The sequence below is a fragment of the Heterodontus francisci genome, chromosome 5 (genome assembly GCF_036365525.1).
Source record: "Heterodontus francisci isolate sHetFra1 chromosome 5, sHetFra1.hap1, whole genome shotgun sequence".
In the NCBI taxonomy this organism is placed as follows: domain Eukaryota; kingdom Metazoa; phylum Chordata; class Chondrichthyes; order Heterodontiformes; family Heterodontidae; genus Heterodontus; species Heterodontus francisci.
The window spans coordinates 89,872,408-89,894,819 of NC_090375.1; the positions used below are offsets into that span (position 1 = coordinate 89,872,408).

Here is a 22,412-nt window from a genome sequence, read left to right on the forward strand (position 1 = left end):
AGGAGATTTACCAGAATGGTTCCAGGGATATGGGATTTTAGCTTCAAGGTTAGATAGGGGAAGTTGATCTTGTGCTCCTTGAAGCAAAAGAGATTGAGGGGAGATCTGATAGAGGTGTATGAAATTATGACAGGTTAAATAAGGTAGACAAAGAAAAGTTGTTCCCCTTAGCTGACGGTACAAAGACTCGGGCACACAGATTAAAGGTTTTGGGCAAGAGATGCAGGGGGGGAATGTGAGGACAAACTTTTTTTATGCATCGAATGGTAATGACCTGGAACTGGCTGCTTACGAGGGTGGTTGAAGCAGGGATGATGAATGCTTTCAAAAGGAAATTGGATGGATACTTGAGGGAATTAAACTCACAAGGCTATGGGGATAGAGCAGGGGAAAGGGTCTGATTGGATTGCTCTAGAGAGAGCTGGCATGAACTCCACGAGCTGAATGGCCTCCTGTGTTGTAATGAATCTGACTCAATTCCTGAGTTGAACTGCCTTATGTTAGAGTGTGCAGGCAGGTTGTGATGCTTCTTATTCGATGGTGGAGAATAAATGTATCTCGGTAGTCCTGGATATGTCTTAGCTGCTGGTTGCAGCCTACAAAAATGGCACTGGCTTGGCAGTTGCTGTGTCCAGCTCTCTGCCTCAAGATACTCGACCAGTAGATGGAAGGAAAAGGGGGACAAACCTGCTCAAACTATCTCAATCAGTGGATGGGGAAGGAGAAATGATGCATTTTAAAAAATATTCTTTTATAAATTTCATTTTAGAATGCAATGCCATCATCATCAGTCTACTTTTGTGGTGCTTTTCAGAAGTTCATTTAAGCAAATATGACTTCGCGTTATGAACAGTTGGATTTTTGCATTCTGAATACTCATTATTTTATGTATTTGTACGCTGACTATTCCATTCCATTATCAGTTTGATGGCTTGAATTCCAGTGATCCCCTGTGGTTATTTGACACATTGGCCCAGATTTTGCAGTGGTTGTAATAGCGAGGCTGTCAGCATTCGCTGATATTACTCCACTGAAGTTATGTGTAGAGTAACAGAAATATAGAATCAACTGACGGCAACTTCTGTACTTGTCCAGATGGTGAGCTTTTGAGGTATGCACAGACTGCAATCAATAGAAATAAATTGAATTGACGAGAACAGTTTCCATTCATACGCTAATGGTTTCCTCGTATAAACCGTTAAAGTTGTGTTTTATTGAATGTGGCGTAACTGGGTTTTTAATGGCGTACTCACTTCAGAATTACTGCTGTACAGCCTTAATGGCCTTGAAAAACTAACTTTTTATTTGTGAAATGTCAAATCTCTTCATAATTAAAAATCCTACCATGAAAAAAAACCTTTTTAAAAAGTTTGTTTACCTTTTATTTTAGCTTCTATTTAATACAGTAATAGTGAAATAAAACTATGAGAATTTACATTAAAAGTGAAGGATATTAAGTGCTTTTAACGTCCTGGTTTGCTGTGTGTGAATACTTCATTGTGTTTGGTTGCTTACCTGCTTGTGACATCACTGCTGCTCCATGCCAAGACATCCCCTTGACTTGGTGCCGCATTTAAATTGTCGTTAAACTACACCCCCGAAAACGCTAGATCCTTGTGAGCAGTTTTCTTTGAGGTCAGCAGCCAGTGCTCTTGCTTCATTGATTACAAAATCCGGGCAAATATACTCAGGCGCTTTGCAGAATCTCAACTGGTGGGTTGAGTTAGAAACAATGCAATACGATATCAGTACATTGCTGCTGGAATGATTAATAATACAGTAATTATTACATTCTTCACTTAGGGACATGATTTTGTGTTCACTTTCTCCATTTGCTACTACCTGTAAACTTGGAGCAAAAGGCATAAACTGTTCAATATTGTATTCCTTAATTTTAAAATTTTATAATGCCATGAATGAAATACTAAATGTTGGGGTGCTGAATAAAATTTAGCAGTCAGGTCAGTGTTATAAATTGCACTAAGGGCATGGCAGTAGAGTTGAATAGATGTTTTGTATCTGGTTCTAATTGAGAAGGTTGGATGCTGCTTGGTGAGGAAATGCAATACAAGAGAGACTTAGAAAAATTGGAGCTGATTTTATTAGAACATTGGAGGTTGTGAGGTGATTTGGTAGATGTGTTTACAAGAATGCAGGCATTGTACTAAGTAGGTTGAAACTGACTTTCTAGTTATTGAGGGGTCTAGATATAACTTAGATTTTTACATAGCTGAAAGGTTGTGGAATGCAATACCAGATTTGGTGATTGAAGCAGAGACCATGTCAGCATTTAGGAATACACTAGACAGGTAAGAGAATAAAGAGGTATGGCACTAAGGCAGGCCCGTTACTGCTGCTTCAGTGGAGGATGAACACCTCTATGTACTGGCTGGAATAAATGGCCTGTTTCTATGTTGTAATTTGCTTTTAATTCCATATCTGTTCATTTCTGTGGCAAGTTAGCAAATGTTCTGAAATCAGTTGCAGGTACCTAAATGTTTCAATGTTAGATATAGCTTTTGGGGCGAAAGGGATCAGAGGATATAGGGGGGGAAAGCGGGAATAAGTTACTGAGTTGGATGATAATGAAAGATGGAGCAAGCTCGAAGGGCCGAATGGCCTACTCCTATTTTCTATGTCTATGTCTATGTCTGTGTCTATGTAACCAAGTTCAGAAAAGGTCATGTTCTAGAGTCCGATTTCCTACCTGCAGTGCACAGAGCAGTTCATTTTATAGCTAAACCTTGCAGTTTGTAGCCATGTGACCAGCCTCTTGTGCCTGAATCAATTTTAGTTGGATTATTTAATATAAACAGAGTACATTTTAGTGGTTAAAAGAACAAATTACTTTGATTTGAAAGCATTAATTTGAGGATTTTTTGGAAGTTTTTAAATTTTTTAAATTTACAAGCTACTACCATAAATGTAATTACTCTTTTTTTCAGTTTTAAAATGAATTTTGAGTATACAGAAAAGGACTTGGTAGTGAACCCTAATATTGTTGACTGGCCAAAGAAAATGGTTCCCTAAATTGGAAGGGTTGGGATGTTTTCAGCTTGCTTACTGTAGTGCTGAAATAAGCTGTAGTGCAATAATAAAGCTCTTCAATTTTCAGAACTAAACATTTATTACTGTAATACCCAATTTATTACTTTAATTCTACCCATGGGTGCATAACTTTTTCCTGCCAGGCTTCCATTTTAGGGAAACGTCCTTGCTCTGCTTGATGTTTTCCTTGTAGAGGTCAGAGAATTCAATGAGTTTCTTGCTTTCTAAAATGACTGAATTGATCTTTAGTAGTCAGCTTATACACACTACTGAGTCAGCGGCGCTTGAGATGGCTTGGCCATGTGAGCCGCATGGAAGATGGCAGGATCCCCAAAGACACATTGTACAGCGAGCTCGCCACTGGTATCAGACCCACCGGCCGTCCATGTCTCCGTTATAAAGACGTCTGCAAACGCGACATGAAATCATGTGACATTGATCACAAGTCGTGGGAGTCAGTTGCCAGCATTCGCCAGAGCTGGCGGGCAGCCATAAAGACAGGGCTAAATTGCGGCGAGTCGAAGAGACTTAGTAGTTGGCAGGAAAAAAGACAGAGGCGCAAGGGGAGAGCCAACTGTGCAACAGCCCCAACAAACAAATTTCTCTGCAGCACCTGTGGAAGAGCCTGTCACTCCAGAATTGGCCTTTATAGCCACTCCAGGCGCTGCTTCACAAACCACTGACCACCTCCAGGCGCGTATCCATTGTCTCTCGAGATAAGGAGGCCCAAAAGAAAGAAGTCACAATGATAGTGTATTCAAAGACCAGAGAAATTGAACATGTTCACCATTATTATGTCAGATATTTCTTTGTAAAGCACAAAATATTCCAGCTTTTAGATACATTATTGAACTTTAATGCCAGATGCTTTGCAGAAGAAAGCAATTGTGTAGTAGTTCAGTACTGTCCAGGGGATCTTTGTCTTAGTAACGTTGATTATTCTGGAATTCATAGGACAAAAATATATTAAATATGTAATCCTTCAGTTTACACTGATCCATAAAGATTCGATGACCTTGACTTCCTGTCACAATAGACAGTTGCTGTCAGGATTTGGGTAAAGCATAAATAGATGTTTCTGCGTGGCATTGTGCTCAAAAATATGAACAGCATTTGTGCATCAAAGTTTAGGTGTCTTCTAACTGATGTGCTTTTGTCTAAAAAAAAAGGGCTGACCTTTTCTAAAACCGTACTGAGCATGTATGCCGACATCGTACCTGGCTTTCTTTACAATGACCAAAGTTGAAAACCACCTGAATATACCCTAATTTTTGGATAAATCCAACATGATTATATCTGTTTACAGTAAGTCAGCTACTGTTGTTCAAGAGCACTTTTCCTTTAAAGCTGTTGCAATCTAAATGCCAGGGCTGTTTTCTATACTCCGGGTGCTCCGGTTTCCTCCCACATGCCAAAGACTTGCAGGTTGATAGGTTAATTGGCCATTATAAATTGCCCCTAGTATAGGTAGGTGGTAGGGAAATATAGGGACAGGTGGGGATGTGATAGGAATATGGGATTAGTGTAGGATTAGTATAAATGGGTGGTTGATGGTCGGCACAGACTCGGTGGGCCGAAGGGCCTGTTTCAGTGCTGTATCTCTAAACTAAACTAAACTAAACTAAACTGGGACCAACATCCCTTGCATGTTGGAGTTGAGTCACTTTGCCTGTCTACTTGTAGATGGCATAACCCAGGGATGTAACAGTGTTACCACCTTGTGATTTGAACTGCATATTTGCTTTTGTGCTTCTCCAATCTTTTTTGAAGATTGTTTGAGAGAATGCTTGATTAAGATGAGAAATAGAAAGCTTTCTGATCTATGTCACAACAAGTGATCTTACAGAGGAACAATGATGAGTGGGCTCATTGATTTCAATCTATACAATTTGTCTTTATCAATACAAAAATAATGAAAATGGTATGATTCCTTGCATCCTGCTTGACTGAACAAAATAATACGCGACTATCCATCTGCATTCTCTTTTAGCTAGGTGAAAGCTTGCCTTCAGAGACATCTGTTTAAAGACCCTGATGATTTGTTTCTTGGTGTCTTTTTCAATCTTATATGCATGACCCAAAATGTAGACTTAAACTAGATAACTTCACAGCACTCTGGATTAGGGACTTTGACATATTGGTTGTGAGGTGTTTAGCCTGCTTCAGTAATCAATAATGAATTGCCTGTCATTACAGTCTTTGGGGAAACTGCATCAAAAGTCTATTTGATCAACATATTAACCATATTTTGTTTTGATGCCTTTTTTCTATAACTTGTGCAAGTACGCTTTACTTTAAAAGACAGTCCTTCAATTTTCTATGGAAAAATAGTGAAAAAGATCCCAAAAATGTGATGCTAAGTCTAGACTGTTATGTTTTGTTTCTTTGTTGTAAATTTAATTTGGGCACAATAAATATGCATACTTTGGTTGAACACTGGCTCATTGGAATGTTTTACAGAAGAAAATTAATATTTGAAATATCCGGTTCTATTAAATATACAAGTAAATGGCATAAAGTTAATTTTAAATTATTTAGGTCTTCTGTTGCAGACAGGATCACAATTGCAATACAGAAAAGTGTGGGGGTTTTAATTGAATACATTTAGAAGAATTATAGACATAAGTATAGACATGAAGGATAAGTTCTAAACGGTGACTCAGACTCATTACATAATTGTCTTAATCCAACTTCATGGACTATCTTTGTTCCTTGCACCCTTTGTAAACTTGAGTTTATCCAAAACTCTGCCATTTGTATCCTAACTCGCACCAAAACCTGTTCCCCATCACCCCTGAGCATATTGGCTCCTGGTCTGGCAACACCACTTTAAAACCACTCGCCCTTGTTTTCAAAGCCCTCTCTTACTCTGTAACTTTTTGCAGCCCTCCAGCACTCTGCGGTTTCTGCATTCCTCCAATTTTGGCCCCGTGTGCATCCCTGATTTTCATTGCCCACCATTGACTGCCATGCCTTCAGCTGCCTAGGCCCTAAAGTCTGGAATTCCCTTCCCAAACTTCTTTGTCTCTCTACTTCTCTTCTAAGTTAGTCCTTATAAAGTACCTCTTTGACCAAATTTTTGATCACCTAACATAGAATCATAGAAAGTTTATGGCACAGAAAGAGGCCACTTGGCCTATCGTGTCTGTCTGTGCCAGCCGAAAAACGATCCACCCATTCTAATCCCACCTTTCTGCATTTGGTCTGTAGCCCTGCAGATTATGGCACTTGAGGTGCATATCCAGACTCCAGGTTTCTGCCTCAACTACCCTTTCAGGCAGCGAGTTCCAGATCCCCACCACCTTTTGGGTGAAAATATTTTCCTCATCTTTTCCTCATCTCCCCGCTAATGTTTCTACCAGTCACTTTAAATCTATGCCCCCTAGTCACTGTCCTCTCTGCCAAGTTAAATAGGCCCTTCACCTCTACACCTCTACTCTATCCAAACCCCTCTAAATTTTGTACATTTCAATCAGATCTCCCCTCAGCCTTCTCTGTTCCAAGGAGAACAACCCCAGCTCATCCAATCTTTCCTCATAGCTGCATTTTTCCAGACCCGGCAACATCCTTGTAAATCTCCTCTGTACCCTCTCTTGTGCAATTACATCCTTTCTGTAATGAAGTGAACAGAACTGCACACAGTACTCAGGTTGTGGCCTAATCAATAATTTATAAAGTTCCAGCATAACCTCCCTGGTCTATACCTCGGCAAATAAAGGAAAGGATTCCAGGATTCCATATGCCTTCGTAATCACCTTATCGACCTGTCCCACTACTGTCGGGGATCTGTGGATATTCACTCCAAGATCCCTCACTTCCTCTACACTTCTCAGTTCCCCATTAATCATGTATTCCTTTGCCTTGTTTGACCTCCCCAAGTGCACCACCTCACACACCTCCAGGTTAAATTCCATTTTCCACTTTTTAGCCCATCTGACCAGACTGTCAATATCTTCCTACACCTGTCCTCCTCGCTATCTACCTCATGTCCAATCTTTGTGTGGTCTGCAAACTTCTTGATCATGCCCTGACATTTACATCCAAATTGCTAAAGATACCACAAAAATCAGGGGACCCAGTACTGAGCCCTGTGGAACACCACTGGAAACAGCCCTCCAGTTGCAAAAACACCCGTCAACCATTACCCTTTGTTTCCTGCCACTGAGCCAATTTTGTATAAACCTGCTACATTTCCCTGGATCCCATGGGATTTTATTTTTTAACCAGTCTGCCATGTGAGATCTTGTCAAAAGTCTTACTAAAATCCATGTAGACCAGGTCAACTGCACTATCCTCATCTATCTTCCTTGCTACTTCTTCAAAGAATTTGATCAAGTTGGCCAGACAAGATCTTCCCTTAACAAAGTCATACTGAACATCCTTGATTAATCTATGCCTTTTTAAGTGACAGTTTATCCTGTCTCTCAGAATAGATTCCAATAATTTGCCCACTACTGAGGTTAGACTGACTGGCCTGTAATTATTCGGTCTATCCCTTGCTCGCCTTTTAAATAAAAGTGCAATGTTAGCAGTCCTCCAATCCTCTGGCATCACACCTGTATCCAGTGAGGACTGGAAAATGATGTCCGCTATTTCTTCTCTTGCTTCTTTCAACAGCTTGGGGTACAATTCATCCAGCCCTGGTGATTTATCAACTTTCAAGGATGCTAATCCCATTAATATTTCCTCTCTACCTATGTTTATCACATCCAATACTTCACACCCCTCTTCCTTAACTAACTACAATATCTTTATCGTCCCCCTCTTTTGTAATGATAGACAAAAAGTATTCATTAAAAATAATACCAACATCTTCCACCCCTACACATAGGTTACCTTTTTGGTTTTTTATGGGCCCTACTCTCTCCTCAAACTTAGAAACATAGAAAATAGGAGCAGGAATAGGTCCTTCGAGCCTGCTCCGCCATTCATTATGTTCATGGCTGATCGTTCAATTCAGTAACCTGTTCCCCCTTTCGCCCCATATCCTTGGATCCCTTTAAACCCAAGAGCTATGTCTAACTCCTTCTTGAAAACATTCAATGTTTTGGCCTCAACTGCTTTCTGTGGTAGAGAATTCCACAGGTCACCACTCTCTGGGTGAAGAGATTTCTCCTCATTTCAGTCCTGAAAGGTTTACCCCGTATCCTTAGACTATGACCCCTGGTTCTGGACTCCCCCACCATCGGGAACATGCTTCCTGCATCTACCCTGTCAAGTCCTGTTAGAATTTTATAGGTTTCTATGAGATCCCCCCTCACTCTTCCAAACGCCAGCAAATATAATTCTAACCGACTCAATCATACTTCAGTCCTGCCATCCCAGGAATCAGTCTGGTAAACCTTTGCTGCACTCCCTCTATAGCAAGAACATCCTTCCTCAGATAAGGAGACCAAAACGGCACACAATATTCTAGGTGTGGCCTCACCAAGGCCCTGTATAATTGCAGCAAGACATCCCTGCTCCTGTACTCGAATCCTCTCGCTATGAAGGCCAACATACCATTTGCCTTTTTTTACTGCCTGTTGGACCTGCATGCTTACCTTCAGCGACTTGTGTACGAGAACACCCAGGTCTCTTTGCATATTCCCCTCTCTCAGTTTATATTCATTCAGATAATCTGCCTTCCTGTTTTTGCTACCAAAGTGGATAACCTCGCATTTATCCACATTATACTGCATCTGCCATGCATTTGCCCACTCACTCAACTTGCCCAAATCACCCTGAAGCCTCTCTGCATCCTCCTCACTACTCACCCTCCCACTCAGTTTTGTGTCATCTGCAAATTTGGAGATATTCCATTTAGTTCGCTCATCTAAATCATGAATATATATTGTGAATAGCTGGGGTCCGAGCACCGATCCCTGCGGTACCCCACTAGTCATTGCCTGCCATTCGGAAAAAGACCAATTTACCCCTACTCTTTGCTTCCAGTCTGCCAACCAATTTTTTATCCATCGCAATACACTACCCCCAATCCCATGCGCTTTAATTTTACGTGCTTATCTCTTACGTGAGACTTCGTTGAAAGCCTTCTGAAAGTCCAAATAAGTCAAATGCACTGGCTCCCCCTCATCAACTCTACTAGTTACAACCTCGAAGAATTCTAGTAGATTTGTCAAGCATGATTTCCCTTTCGTAAATCCATGTTGACTCTGCCCGATTCTACCACTGTTCTCCAAGTGCTCTGCTATAAAATCTTTGATAATGGACTCTAGAATTTTCCCACAGCCGACGTCAGGCTGACTGGTCTATAATTCACTGCTTTCTCTCTACCTCCCTTTTTTAAATAGTGGGGTTACATTAGCTACCCTCCAATCTGTAGGAACTGTTCCAGAGTCTATAGAACCAGTGCATCCACTATTTCTAGGGCCACTTCCTTAAGTACTCTGGGATGCATACCATCAGGCCCTGGGGATTTATCGGCCTTCAATCCCATCAATTTCCCCAACACCATTTCTCTACTAATACTGATTTCCTTCAGTTCCTCTCTCTCACTAAACCCTGTGTTCCCCAACAATTCTTGGATGATATTTGTGTCCTCCTTTGTGAAGACAGAACCAAAGTATGTATTTAGTTGGTCAGCCATTTCTTTGTTCCCCATAATAAATTCCCCTGTTTCTGACTGTAAGGGACCTACATTTGTCTTCACTAATTTTTTCGTCTTCACATACTTATAGAAACTTTTACAGTCAGTTTCTATGTTCCCCGCAAGCTTGCTTTCGTACTCTATTTTCCCCTTCTTGATCAATCCCTTGGTCCTCCTTTGCTGAATTCTAAACTGCTCCCAATCCTCAGGTCTGTTGTTTTTTCTGGCGAATTTATATGCCTCTTCCTTGGATCTAATGCTATCTCTAATTTCCCTTGTAAGCCGTGGTTTGGCTACTTTTCCCGTTATACTTTTGTGCCAGACAGGGATAAACAATTGTTGCAATTCATCCATGCGCTCTTTGAATGTTTGCCATTGCCTTTCCACCGTCATCCCTTTAAGTAACGTTTCCCAATCCATCATATCCAACTCGCGCCTCGTACCTTCGTAGATTCCTTTCCTAAGATTCAGGACCCTAGCCTCAGAATCAACTACGTCACTCTCCTTTTTGATTAAGAATTCTATCATATTATGGTTGCTCATCCCCAAGGGGTCTCACACAACTAGATTGTCAATTATTCCTCTCTCATTACACAGTACCCAGTCTAGGATAGCCTGTTCTCTAGTTGGTTCCTCAATGTGTATTGGTCCAGAAAACCACCCCGTAAACACTCCAAGAATTCCTCCTCTACGGAATTGTGACTAATTTGATTTGCCCAATCTATATGCAGATTCAAGTCACCCAAAATTACAGATATTCTTTTATTGCATGCGTCTCTAATTTCCTGTTTAATGCCATTTCCCAACATCGCCACTACAGTTTGGGGGTGTATATACAGTCCCCCTAACTTTTTTTGCCCCTTAGTGTTTCTCAGCTCTACCCGTACAGATTCCACATTGTCAGAGCTAATATCTTTCCCCACTAGTTATCCTCTTACTCTTAATGTATAGATAAAACATCTTTGGGTTCACCTTGTTCTTTCATGCCGCCTTTTTGCTTTCCTAATTTCCTTTTTAGATTCCACCCTCTCAACTTTCTATACTCCTTTTGGCTTTCTGTAGTATTGAGTTCTCTGTCGGGCATAAACTTTCCTTTTCTGCCTTATCTTACCCTGTTAGCTCCTTGACTTCCATGGGGCTCTAGATTTGGCTGTCTCACCCTTTTTATTTGTGGGAACATGTTTACTCTGAATCCCTTGAATCTCCCCTTTGAATGCCTCCCCCTGCTCTGGCACTGATTTACCTTCAAGTAGCTGTTTCTAGTCCACTTTTGCTAAATCACTCTTCAGCTTAGTAAAATTGGCGATGCCCCAATTGAGAACTTTAGCTCCTGTTCTATCCTTGTCTTTTTCCATAATTATGTTAAAATTGACTGAATTATGATCACTACCACCAAAATGCGCTCCCACTGTCACTCCTTCCACCTGCCCATCTTCATTTCCTAAAACTGCACCCTCTCTTGTTGGACTTGCTACATGTTAGCCAAAAAAGTTCTCCTGAATGCACCTTAAGAATTCTGCTCCCTGTTACGACCAGGTGAGAAAGGTGTCTTGGAGTCCCTCTCAGCCCTCACCTGGTCTTACTGTAACTGGGTTTGATTTTAAACACACTGTATTTTGAGCTCCCCCTCGGTGAATCCTTGTTCACCACTTCCCAATTATAAGGCAAAGAAATGAGCACAAACAGGCTTTCTTAGGTTTAAAGAAGAAAAGTGAAATTTATTAAAACTTAAACTCTAATTCGTTTAATGCCTACGAATACACGCCGCACTCCACGTTAGCATGCAGGTGTGATACGCATATGCAAATAGAGACAGAAAAGAGCAGAAGAAAAATAAAGTGGAAAGGTTTGAGGCAGTATCTGAAGAGTTTATGATTCTTCGAGCTCACAGTAAAGCCCTTTTGTAGGTTGATCTTGCTTTTCGTTGTGGCCCAGTATTCTTCTTAAACCTTGTTCACTGTAGGACACTTTTCTCTCCTTGGGGCTTATGTGGCTTCAGTGGGTTTTTGCAGTTCCGTAAGAAAGGGATGGGACCAGATAGGAGAGGCTATGGCGAGCCAGCCACGAGAGGTCTTTTTAATCCAGAAGCAAACAGCTTTCTGCTAGTTCAAACACTGTCTCTACAATTTAACACTGCCCAGGTTGGCCAGCAGGTTGCCATGTGACTGGTATAACCACTTCTGGCTTTGTGTATTGGGTGAGTCAGGGAATGGTCCTTTGTCTACAAATACTGTCTGTCAATATGCAAGAATGTCTTTCCAGCCAGGGGGCTTGGCAACCCCTTGTAGCAGGCCTTCTCTTCTTCCCAGCAACAATTTGAAATTTAATGTCCACGTGGCGAAATTAATATGCCTAATTCTTGGTAGGTGGGGGTCTGCATGACATGCCTCAATTCCTATCTCACTAAAATTATCCCAGTTAATATTAGGGTAGTTAAAATCCCCTACTATTACTGTCCTATCCTATCCTAAAATCTCCTTGTGTGGCTTGGGGTCAATTTTTGTTTGCTCCTGTGAAGTGTCTTGAAAGGTTTTACTACATTAAAGGTGCTGTATAAATGCAAGATATTAATGCACATTTTGTTTTTTTAAACAAAAACGTGCGTGAAGAAATGGTGCCTAACTTTGGCCTCCACGTCATGCCAGTTTAGACAATGAAGAGCTTGCTGTAACTTGGTCACATGTTAGGTCAATATTTCCAGCATAGTGCTGGAATAAGGATGAAGGGAGAGATCACTATCAAAATCTGTACATGTTTTTATTCCCTCCTTCCATGGCTGTCTTGCTTTGTTTCCTGACATTCTCTTCTGCTTTATTTTTACATTTGGCTCAGACACGTTTTTCCCCCCAACTGTGTGATACTCCTTGTACTGTTTCCGCCATCTGTTCAGCTTAAATCTGTGGATATAAATTCCTTCTCTTTAGTTGTTTTCCACTAATACTTATGCTTTTCTTGTTCAGCCTACTGTCTTGTAGTCTGCTCCACATTGGTAATGTAGAGGATATTGGCAGTAGTTGTAGCAAGGGCCAGAAAAATATTAAAAGCCAGTGGAAATATGTACACAAGAACCACAATCATTTATCTTCTAGTAAATGCCTATAATGTAGCAGAACAGTAATGTATTAACCACCTTGGGGACCGGAGTAAAACTTAGTGCCAAAGAACAATGGTCCTGAAGTTGGTAGTTGATATTAAGATCAAACTCCTGAGGTGATGCCTTCATCCAGATCTTCCTTGTGTTTACATTTCATTTCTGAAAAAATATAATTTTGTTTGGAGAAATGAAGTAAAAGACCATCTTGCTAATCCAGCCTGTACTTTCACTTTAGATCGACCAGCAAATGGTTATTAAACATGCACTAGAAGGGCTTTTTTTTTGTTCTTTTGTGGGATGTGGGTGTTGCTGGCAAGGCCAGCATTTGTTGTCCATCCTTAATTGCCCTTGGCAACTGAGTGGCTTGCTAGGCCATTTTAGAGGGCAGTTAAGAGTCTACCGCATTGCTGTAGGTCTGGAGTCACATGTAGGCCAGACCCGATAAGGACAGAGGTTTCCTTGCCTAAAGGCATTAGTGATCCAGATGGGTTTTTACGGCAATCGATAATTTCATTGCACCATTACTAGCTGACGAGCTTTCAGTTCAATTTTTAAAAATTAATTAAGTTTACTAATTAACTGAATTTAAATTCCACCAGCTGCCGTGGTGGGATTTGAACCCATTTCCCTATTGCACTACCCTGGGCTAATGCAATATTTGTCTGGATTACTTGTCCAGTGACATTGCTGCTATGTCACCATCATCCCCGCAACAATATTGAAATGAGGCAGTATTTTAGTGTTCCATAGCCCTTTCAATTCCCTGCTGCCTTGGTACTAAGTTGTTTTTTTTTCAGGTCTCTATTCATTTTGTCCCATTTACTGGCAATTGATAAGTGCTAAAGGTGTTCCTCGCTGAAGAAATATTTGGAGGGGTTCTTCTTTATGAACAAGGAAAGTTAGAGTTTTCTTTTTTTTTATTCTTTCACTGGATGTGGGCATCGTTGGCGAGGCCAGCATTTATTGCCCATCCTAATTGCCCTTGAGAAGGTGATGGTGAGCCGACTTCTTGAACTGCTGCAGTTCATGTGGTGTCGGAAGGGAGTTCCAGGATTTTGATCCAGCGACCGTGAAGGAACGGTGATATCGTTTCAGGTCAGGATAGTTTGTGGCTTGGAGGGGGACTTTAAACTATGATTTTTCTACTTGAAAATCATTAATTTGCCATATCTCATGTTTGCAAGAATGCATAGACATGGCATGCCTTCATTGGAAATGCAAATGCCCAACTAGTTTCTCCTCCTCCTTTGTAATTCTCATTTATTTTCTATCTTTATGTGGAAAGGTTAGTAATAAGCAGTTTGAATAGATTTTTGTCGGGAGGGGAAAAGAGGGTTGTAACACATTCTGGTTCTAAATTGCATTTAATTCTTATTTATTGTCAGCACTGATTATGATCTATAAAGGTTCTATCAAGCACACAAAATTACATTTTGACATCAATCTTGAAACTACTAATCAATAATAGCCAACAAAATCAGTTTGCTGCATTGTTCATAGTTTATTAGATGCAAGATTTGGCACACTTCAAGTGTTGCTGCCCAGATCCTAACTTGCACCAGGTCCTGTTCACACTTTAACCCTGTTCTTGCTGACCTACATTGGCTCCCAGTCTGGCAACGTTTCAATTTTAAAATGATCATCCTTGTTTCCAAATCCTTCCATGGCCTTGCCCTTCCCTATCTTTAGCTTGCTACAGTGCTATAACCCTTCCAGATCTCTGCACTCCTCCAATTCCAGCCTCTTACACACCTCTGATTTCCTTTACCTTTTCTTATTCGTTCCTGGGATGCAAGCATTGCTGGCAAGTCCAGCATTTGTTGCTCATCCATAATTGCTCTTGAGAAGGTGGTGGTAAGCCACCGCCTTGAAATGCTGCAGTCCATCTGGTGTAGATACACAGACAGTGGTGTTAGGAAGGGAATTCCAGGATTTTGACCCTGCAACAATGAAGGAACTGTGATATGGTTCCACCATTGGTGACTGGGCCTTCAGCTGCCTAGCCCCCAGGCTCTGGTGTTCCCTCCCTAAACCTCTTGGCCTCTTGCTCCTCATTTTCAAGATGCTCCTTAAAACCTAACCTTTTTAGACAAGCTCTTGATCACTTGTCCTAATAACTCCTGTTGCGTTTTGTCAGACATTGTTAATTGCTCCTGTGAGGTGCCTTGGGATCTTTTACATTAAAGGCACTATATAAATGCAAGTTGTTATGCAATGATAATGTCTGGTAGTATAAAAGATAAAACTACCCTTTGCAGTGAGGAAAAGAAGCTACTTCCAGCAAAATGCACCGTAACTAACTAGTGCCTGTCTTTGATTCAGTAATATTGATTGTTACGGTCAAGTGAGGAGGGGTCGAAGGGCTTCCCTCTTTCCCCCTCCTTGTTTGACCAAAACAGGTTTAATTTTTTTCTTAAAGTGGATGTACTGGCCAATTCACCAGGCTTTTAATTGGTTCTCATTATGATCATAAAGTAATTGGACAAGTTTTCTTGAGTTAACAAGAGGTTAACTTTATTGTACCTAAACCGAACTTTAAAAAAAAGCGCCAACTTTCACTGTCACACACACTAGGGGTTTATACACACAAATAGGTTACAGAGTGGGGAAAGGCAGATTGGTTGAGTTAGAGTCCATAAAAATAAAGAGATATACAGTCTGTGAAGTTTGGTGATTCGACTGACTTCTAGTTGAATTCAGTGGTCCTGAGGCTTTTCGTTTGAAGAAGTAGGTGACTGATTCGGTAGGTTTCTTAGAGGTAGCATTGCGGATGATTTCCTCCAGTGGGGTTTCTGATTGTAGCCAGAGTATGCAAAGATGGTCAGCCAACAAGCACGATTTGAAAGCTTTCAAGCTGGAATGGAGAGAGAAGGATCCCCCACTTAGGGTCTGCGCATGTCAGAGTTCAGTTGCTTCTCTGCTGCAAAGAAAAACACCAGCTTAAAACCACAGATGGGGAGGGGCTTGTCACATTACACTCGCTCATTGATTCAAACAATACAGCCATTTCGTCTTCCTCCTCACAGTCCTTTGCAATGTAGGATACAATGTAGCAGACTGGGTGATCATCTTAAGCTGCCGGTAGTCATCCTGTTTTAAATGTTCTTTTAAAATTTCTTCAATAAAAAATATAAAGTCAGATCTCCAGCCAGCAGAACAAGAAAATTATCATTCAACAAAACACATTGGCGGAACATGGTTATTATAGGGACGAAATAAATTAAGCGATTTTCAGCAGAAAATTGCAGGCAAAATGTTTTCTTAAAGCTAGAAAATCTTACAAGCTTCTTAAGTTTCACGTTTAGCTTATGGATTCCTTGCTTTTGTTCTGGTTTCACACATACAGCATTTTGCATCCAACCCATTGATCACATTCATGATTTATAACGTCTTTCCCAGTACAGATGTTAGGAAAAGTGGGAGTACTATTATATCTTCTGTGTTGCTTGCAGGCTGAGGAGTGGAAGCCCTGAAGTAGGAATACTTGGTTAAGGAGTGAATGACAGCCAAGGATTGAGGCCTTTAAGACTGAAATATGCAAAGCTAGTGGTACAAGATTGAGAGAGGGTGGGAGAGAACTATGGTGGTGCGTTAGTACCAATCAAAGACCAGGGCTGGCCAGTTAGGCCTGGACAATGAACAGTAAGGAAGGTGGAAGAATGTTAAGTGGTATTGGTGAATATGTAATCTGGTGTTGGAAAATTTACCACTTGTCTGATTTTACACATTTGGGTAGCTGTAAAGAAATGAGCAATGAATTGTAATAAGTTGAATTTTGTCTTTTTGATTTGTTCAAAGATGATGAGACTTTGGACTAATAGCCATGCAGATTTTTCATTCTACCAATTCTTGAACAATGACATATGTTACTTTAGTTGCTAACAGCCCAAAACTGCTCCTGCAATAATCTGACATTTGAAAAAATTCAAGATTGTGGCCTCTTGCGTCTGGTAAATCTAATAGACAAGATTCTAAAACAAGCTGTATGGTCTGAATCAAGTAACCATCAATTCAGAGTGAAGTGAAACTTGCCAAAATAAATGCATCTGTGGCTGAGCATGTCTCTCAATTGTTGAGATGGCAGCCCTACAGATGAGAGGGAACAAAAAACTGCCAGAAAAACAACTATGGAATCTTCAGTGAAGAAAGAAAACCTTTGAAAGAACAGAAACAGTAAAGAAATTAAACCGAAAAGATAGGAAACAACCCCACAAGCTTTATAACCAACACCACATGAGTAGAAAGATTAGCGCCTCTCAACCCCCAGGACCGAGCAATAATTCCCAGATCACAATGCAAGTATAGATCCTGGATCACACAACAAACTCACATTTATCTGCGACACCCCTACTAAACAGATATAGCTAGATTGGGTTAGAAATACGCTTTCTTCTTTTCCCCTACACTGAGCAAAAAAATCAGGGATAGGACCAGAAACTCATATTTACACACTCACCTGTATTGAGGATGAATACTGGGATCAGGATATGATTCCCCATTTGATTTCCCCACCCTACTGTGGTGAGAGAGCATGAATGTGGTTTCCTCCCCCACCTAATAAGAGTAGATATGTTGAAGGAACACCCCAACCCACACTTGACACCCCACGCACTGTGGAGGAAACCTGAGCTGCCTTCCTAATTAGCAGTACCCAGTATTTGAAGTAAATACACCCACCTCAACATTAAGAATCCATCACTCCTTCAGCTAAACATCCGCCCCCCCCCCCCCCCCCCGCCCCAATCCATCATTTTGGGAATTGGAGCCCAACTTTCCAGATGAACAGTTTTCTCCTCAACCCACATATTTTGATTACCCAGTCTCTTTCACATCTTTTACCTCATTCCACCACTGTGCATCACTTAGTTGAATAGAGCCAATTTACTTGTTCTTCTGTTCCCATCTCCCCTCTCTTTCCCCCCCCCCCCCACACCCCTCCCCCCAAATCGGCTACTTTAGTCCAGTTCAATTATCTTTGCCCCTTAAACTTGCTTGATCTGGATACTGCACTTGACCACCCTTATGTAATGCCTTAAGAGATCGACAAGCTATATATTAAAAATGATAGGTGGGTCAAAACAGTCCATATATAATGTGTCGATAACTCCTATGTCAGCCTGGTCCAACAAATAATGGAACTGAATTTCCTCTGATTTACACTGCTTCTGTACTTTTTCAAAAAAAAATGATGGATCTGCCACTGGAGATTTCCTAGGGAAGCTCATCTGCATTTCTCTGTGTAAGCTTTAATCTAATACTGGTGCACACAGCTGAAATTCCTTTGTAGCCTTTTAGATGTAGTGCTCAGCCTATGCTTTGTATGGACCACTGGGTGACCAGAAGGAAAGGCAGGAATGCTGCTTGGCTGATTTTTTTCTTTCAAAATTATTCACTCTTCCTACACTTGGACAGAATTTTGAACATTCAGATGCCATCTGTGCCCAGACGGCAAGAGGCATGCCACCAAGCCAGAGATGTACATTACTCATTCACACCTCCAAACCCTTCTGAGGGATACTGAAGGCAGAACATATCAATTTCCTGGATGTGGATGCCATTAAATATGCCAGGGAGGTGGCACTGACTGCACAGTCCCTCAACCTCAGGACTGCACAACAGCCACAGGTTCCATGTCCTCAGCAGGGCAGGCAAGGCTGCACACTTCTCAGTTTTCTTTGTTGCCCACCCTGGGTACCAGCACACTCTTCCCCCTCTTTAAGTAGCACTTCCACAACTAATGCTCACAATGTTGTATGTTTAAGGATACCTCTATCTTCCTGGCCTGCACTATGGCTACACAGTTCTCCAAACATAATAATTACTGCTGCACTATCCTAGAACGCTCTCCTCCACTTTAAGATCCTCATATCCCCTATTACGTTCCCTCTATATGTCACCCTTAACTGCCAGCTTTGTCTTCCTTTACCTATTTTTGCAGGTAAAATTGGAGCACCACACCTGGCAAAAGCAGGTCACTGGAGAGGTCATCTCCATGTTCAAGCTCCACACCCCCTACAAGGCCAGGTAGTACTTGGACATGCATGCACCTCTTCCTGTACAAGTTCCTGAGATCAGTGGCATCTTGTCAGTGCCAGGTTGCTGACAGCACCAACATGGCAATCCTGGCATCTCTGTGAAGTACCACATAGCCACAATCCCGCATCCCTTACTTTCTAAATCTCTAGGTGGTGATAGCCATTTACCCTCTCTTTCTGCAGGTCCACCACAAAGTGTACTACAGGAGGAGGACAGTGATAATGAGGATCAAACCACACAGGGGATACAGCTATCTCTTAGGATACTGGGAAATGCTAGACCTCCAGCTGGCAAACCTTGCACACTGCCCTTCGGTCAGAAGCAAGAGTAGGTGTCTGTAGGCAGAAAGCTTGAAAGAAAACTTTTACTACCTTTAAAAATCTTCAATTGCAGATATCCAAGCCATTTTCTGCTACAGGAACTCCTCATCTCCATCTGTAACAGTTGATTCTGACAGCTGCTGTGCTTCATCTCCACAGGTGTGACGTTCCCCTGAATGCACTAACTGGGTAAGTCCAGAAGAGTCCCATGCACAGTGCAACAGGCTCTCAGGCAGCTGCATGCAAATAAGGCCAATAGCAGTTGACTGGAGAATTACAGAGTAGCTCGAGGAGCAAGAAGTGCTGAGGGAGCTTCTTAAAACAAGTGTGTCTGAGTTTCCCCTTGCATTTGCGTTAGGATTTTGAGTGCATTGCCTGAGTGTGGTGGAGGCAGGTTCAATCTAGGCATTCAAGAGGGAATTGGATTGCTATCTGAAAAAGAAGAACGTGCAGGGTTATGGGGAGAAGGCAGGAGAGTGGGACTAGCTAAATTGCTCTTTGAGAGCCAGCACAGACATGATGGGCCGAATGGCCCCCTTCTGTGCTGTAACAATTCTGTGACTTGCCAGCACCCCTCAAGTGCTGGAAATGGCAAGGAAACTCTGGGCCAGTGGCATTATAAAGTGGCCACGTTCACATACTGTACCTGTTATGCCTATCAATGGTGCGATATTAGAGGGTGTTAAATTTTGTTAATATTAGTAACACCGTAATTGGGACAAAACTTAGAAATTGGTGCCTGTTCTGAAATGAGGAAATCTTGGTGTGCATCTGTTTTTTTTAAATTGGGCACCTCTTCAAACTTGAAATACCCAAAGCTCTTCACTTTTATTAAAAACCACAATAATTCAGACCTATTTTATTTTTTAAAGCAGGGTAGTTTTTAAAAATTCAGAGCCTCTTCAGTGTTAGAAAAATTAGGGCCTTCTAATTTGTACTCCCTACACCCCCATTAAATAATTTTCCTACTTTCCACTGCCTTTTTTTCCTCTTGCTTCACCTTCTCTACATCTCTGGTCCTATCAGTCATGGTAGTGCACTCTCTTCTTGAGACAAAATGTTATGGGGTTAAGTCTCACTTCAGTGCTATAATGAGAGTGTGCTGCACAGTCGTAGGCGCCATCTTTCAAATGAGATGTTGATTTGTGGTCCTGTCTGTCGTCCCTGGAGGTAAAAGATTCCACGGCACTATTCAGAGAGAAGCAGGGTGCCCTCTTGTATTGTAGCCAATATTTATCTCTCAGCCAACATCCCTAGAACTCAGGTCATTATCTCGTTGCTGCTAGGGGAACTTTCTTTGTACAAATTGGCTACAAGTGCTTTGGGATCTCGTGAGGTTGTGAAAGATGCTGCATGAATGCAAGTCTTTTTGTTCTCTCCAGCCCTTTAACCCTACTTGATTTGAGTATCTAAGTGCAACAACACGGGACATTACGAGTAATATTTTAACTATAAACAATATAAAATCAAATTGAATGGCAGTTTAGGAAGCAGGGAAGTTGAATTGTTTGGAGCACAGGAGTTTCTCTGTCATGGAGGTGGAGGAGCTGCCTACATTAAACTTCAAAAGTAATTCATTGACTGAGGCACTTTGAGACATCCTAAGGTTGTCAAAGGTGCTATATAAATACAAGTTCTTCTTGTATTTTGTATCTTTTGACATGTTTTATTATTTTTAAGCCTTGTATGTATTTGTTTTGTTCCAACCTCTTACCTAAGAGAGAAATTGGCACATAAGACTAAATCAACAATGGGATGTTTTAAAAGATTACAAAGGTGCAGAATTAACTTGCACCATTTGGGGGAAAAAGACTTCAGTTTCAGGAAGTCATAAATTAATAATTTTCTAAGGTGTAGGTGATGTTTCAGTTTTTCCTACCAAAGTGCATCACTTTGTATTTATTTATGTTGAAGTGCATTCGCTATTTAACTACCCAGTCTGCAAGTTTTCTAATGTCGGCTTGTGTTGCTCTTCCTCAAAGTTGGTTATCATCTGCAAGTTTTGACGATTGAGTTACTAATTCCCAAGTTCAAAGCATTAATAAAAATTATGCATAACCGTGGTCTCAGCATTGTAACTTGTGGAACACTGCTTTCTGCTGCCTTCCATTTTGAAGAACTACCTTTTTATCCTTACTCCCTGTTTTCTATCTATCTATCTTTTAGCCAATTGACTGTCTATTTATCTGTTTGTCCCCTTGACTTCACATGTTCTAACCTTTGCCATGAGCCGACCTTGTGGTATCTTATCAAAAGCCTTTTGAAAGTTCAAGTATGTGACATCTATTACATTATCCTTATCTACCCTTCCCATTATCTCTTCAAAGAAAGTATGGCTTGTTCTTTCAGAATCCATGCTGACTTTCATTATTTTCTGTTGCTAGATGTTCATCTTGCACTAGGTTTAGTATAGATTCCAGTATCTATCACAGACATTAAGTTGACTGGCCGATTGTTCCCAGGTTTTGTTGTATTTCCCTTTCATAGGAGGGGGTGATGGTGGGGGTAGTAATGTCACTAGACAAATAATCCATAAGAACAAAATTAGCTGTCCACCAGTCCTTTGGTCCTGCCCTCCTTTTCTATTGAACTTTGGTATATATAACCTGCCATCTCCTTCCTGGTTTCCTTAAATATGGGTGGGTGCATATCATTTGGACCTGAGGTTTTATCCTCTTTTAGTTTTGCTGGTTTGTCAATTATTTTTTCTCTTTCTATTCCAATTGTATTCATCTTTTTAAGCTCGTCCTCTAATGAAGTGTCTATTTCATTAACTTTTTAGTTAAACTGAGCCAAAGTAGGTACTGAGTGAGAAGAGCCCTGAAGACACTAAAAATGTGATTCTCTCTTCTCCTTTCACTACTACTTCCTGCCAGTTTATTGAGGGGTGGAGGGGGGGGGGGGGGGGGGAGTTAAAATTTCCCATGTTTAGTATGTTATGTCTCTTGCATTTGCTTGCCTATTTCTTCCACCAATTCCCTTCCACTATTTGGTGCTCTGTCGTGGAATATTAGGATGATGGATCCTTTGTTATCCTTTAACTTAATCCATATCGTTTTTTCTCTGCCATTATGTTATCTTCAGCTTTTACAGCTACCCAACTCCGCTCCTTTCTTCTCTTTTCTAAATGTGTTATGTAGAGTTATACAGCACAGAAACAGGCCCTTCGGCCCATCGTGTCTGTGCCGGCCATCAAGCACATATCTATTCTAATCCCATTTTCCCGCACTTGGTCCGTAGCCTTGTATGCTATGGCGTTTCAAGTGCTCATCTAAATACTACTTAAATATTGTGAGGGTTCCTGCCTCTACCTCTTCAGGCAGTG

The 22,412-nt window shown here is 41.1% G+C and overlaps 1 protein-coding gene across 7 annotated transcripts in view; it reads left to right on the forward strand.

The window, feature by feature from the left end:
• The window catches only part of LOC137369955 (protein EFR3 homolog A-like), a 325,373-nt gene that overhangs the window by 15,646 nt on the left and 287,315 nt on the right, over positions 1-22,412 (forward strand). Inside the window, exon 1 of one of the 7 annotated variants that reach the window (XM_068031746.1) lies at positions 19,247-19,276. The exons of the other annotated variants lie outside the window; for them this stretch is intronic. The gene's annotated coding sequence lies outside the window, so the exon portion shown is untranslated. Of the gene's footprint in view, positions 1-19,246; positions 19,277-22,412 lie in introns of those variants that run through there. 7 annotated transcript variants of the gene reach the window in all.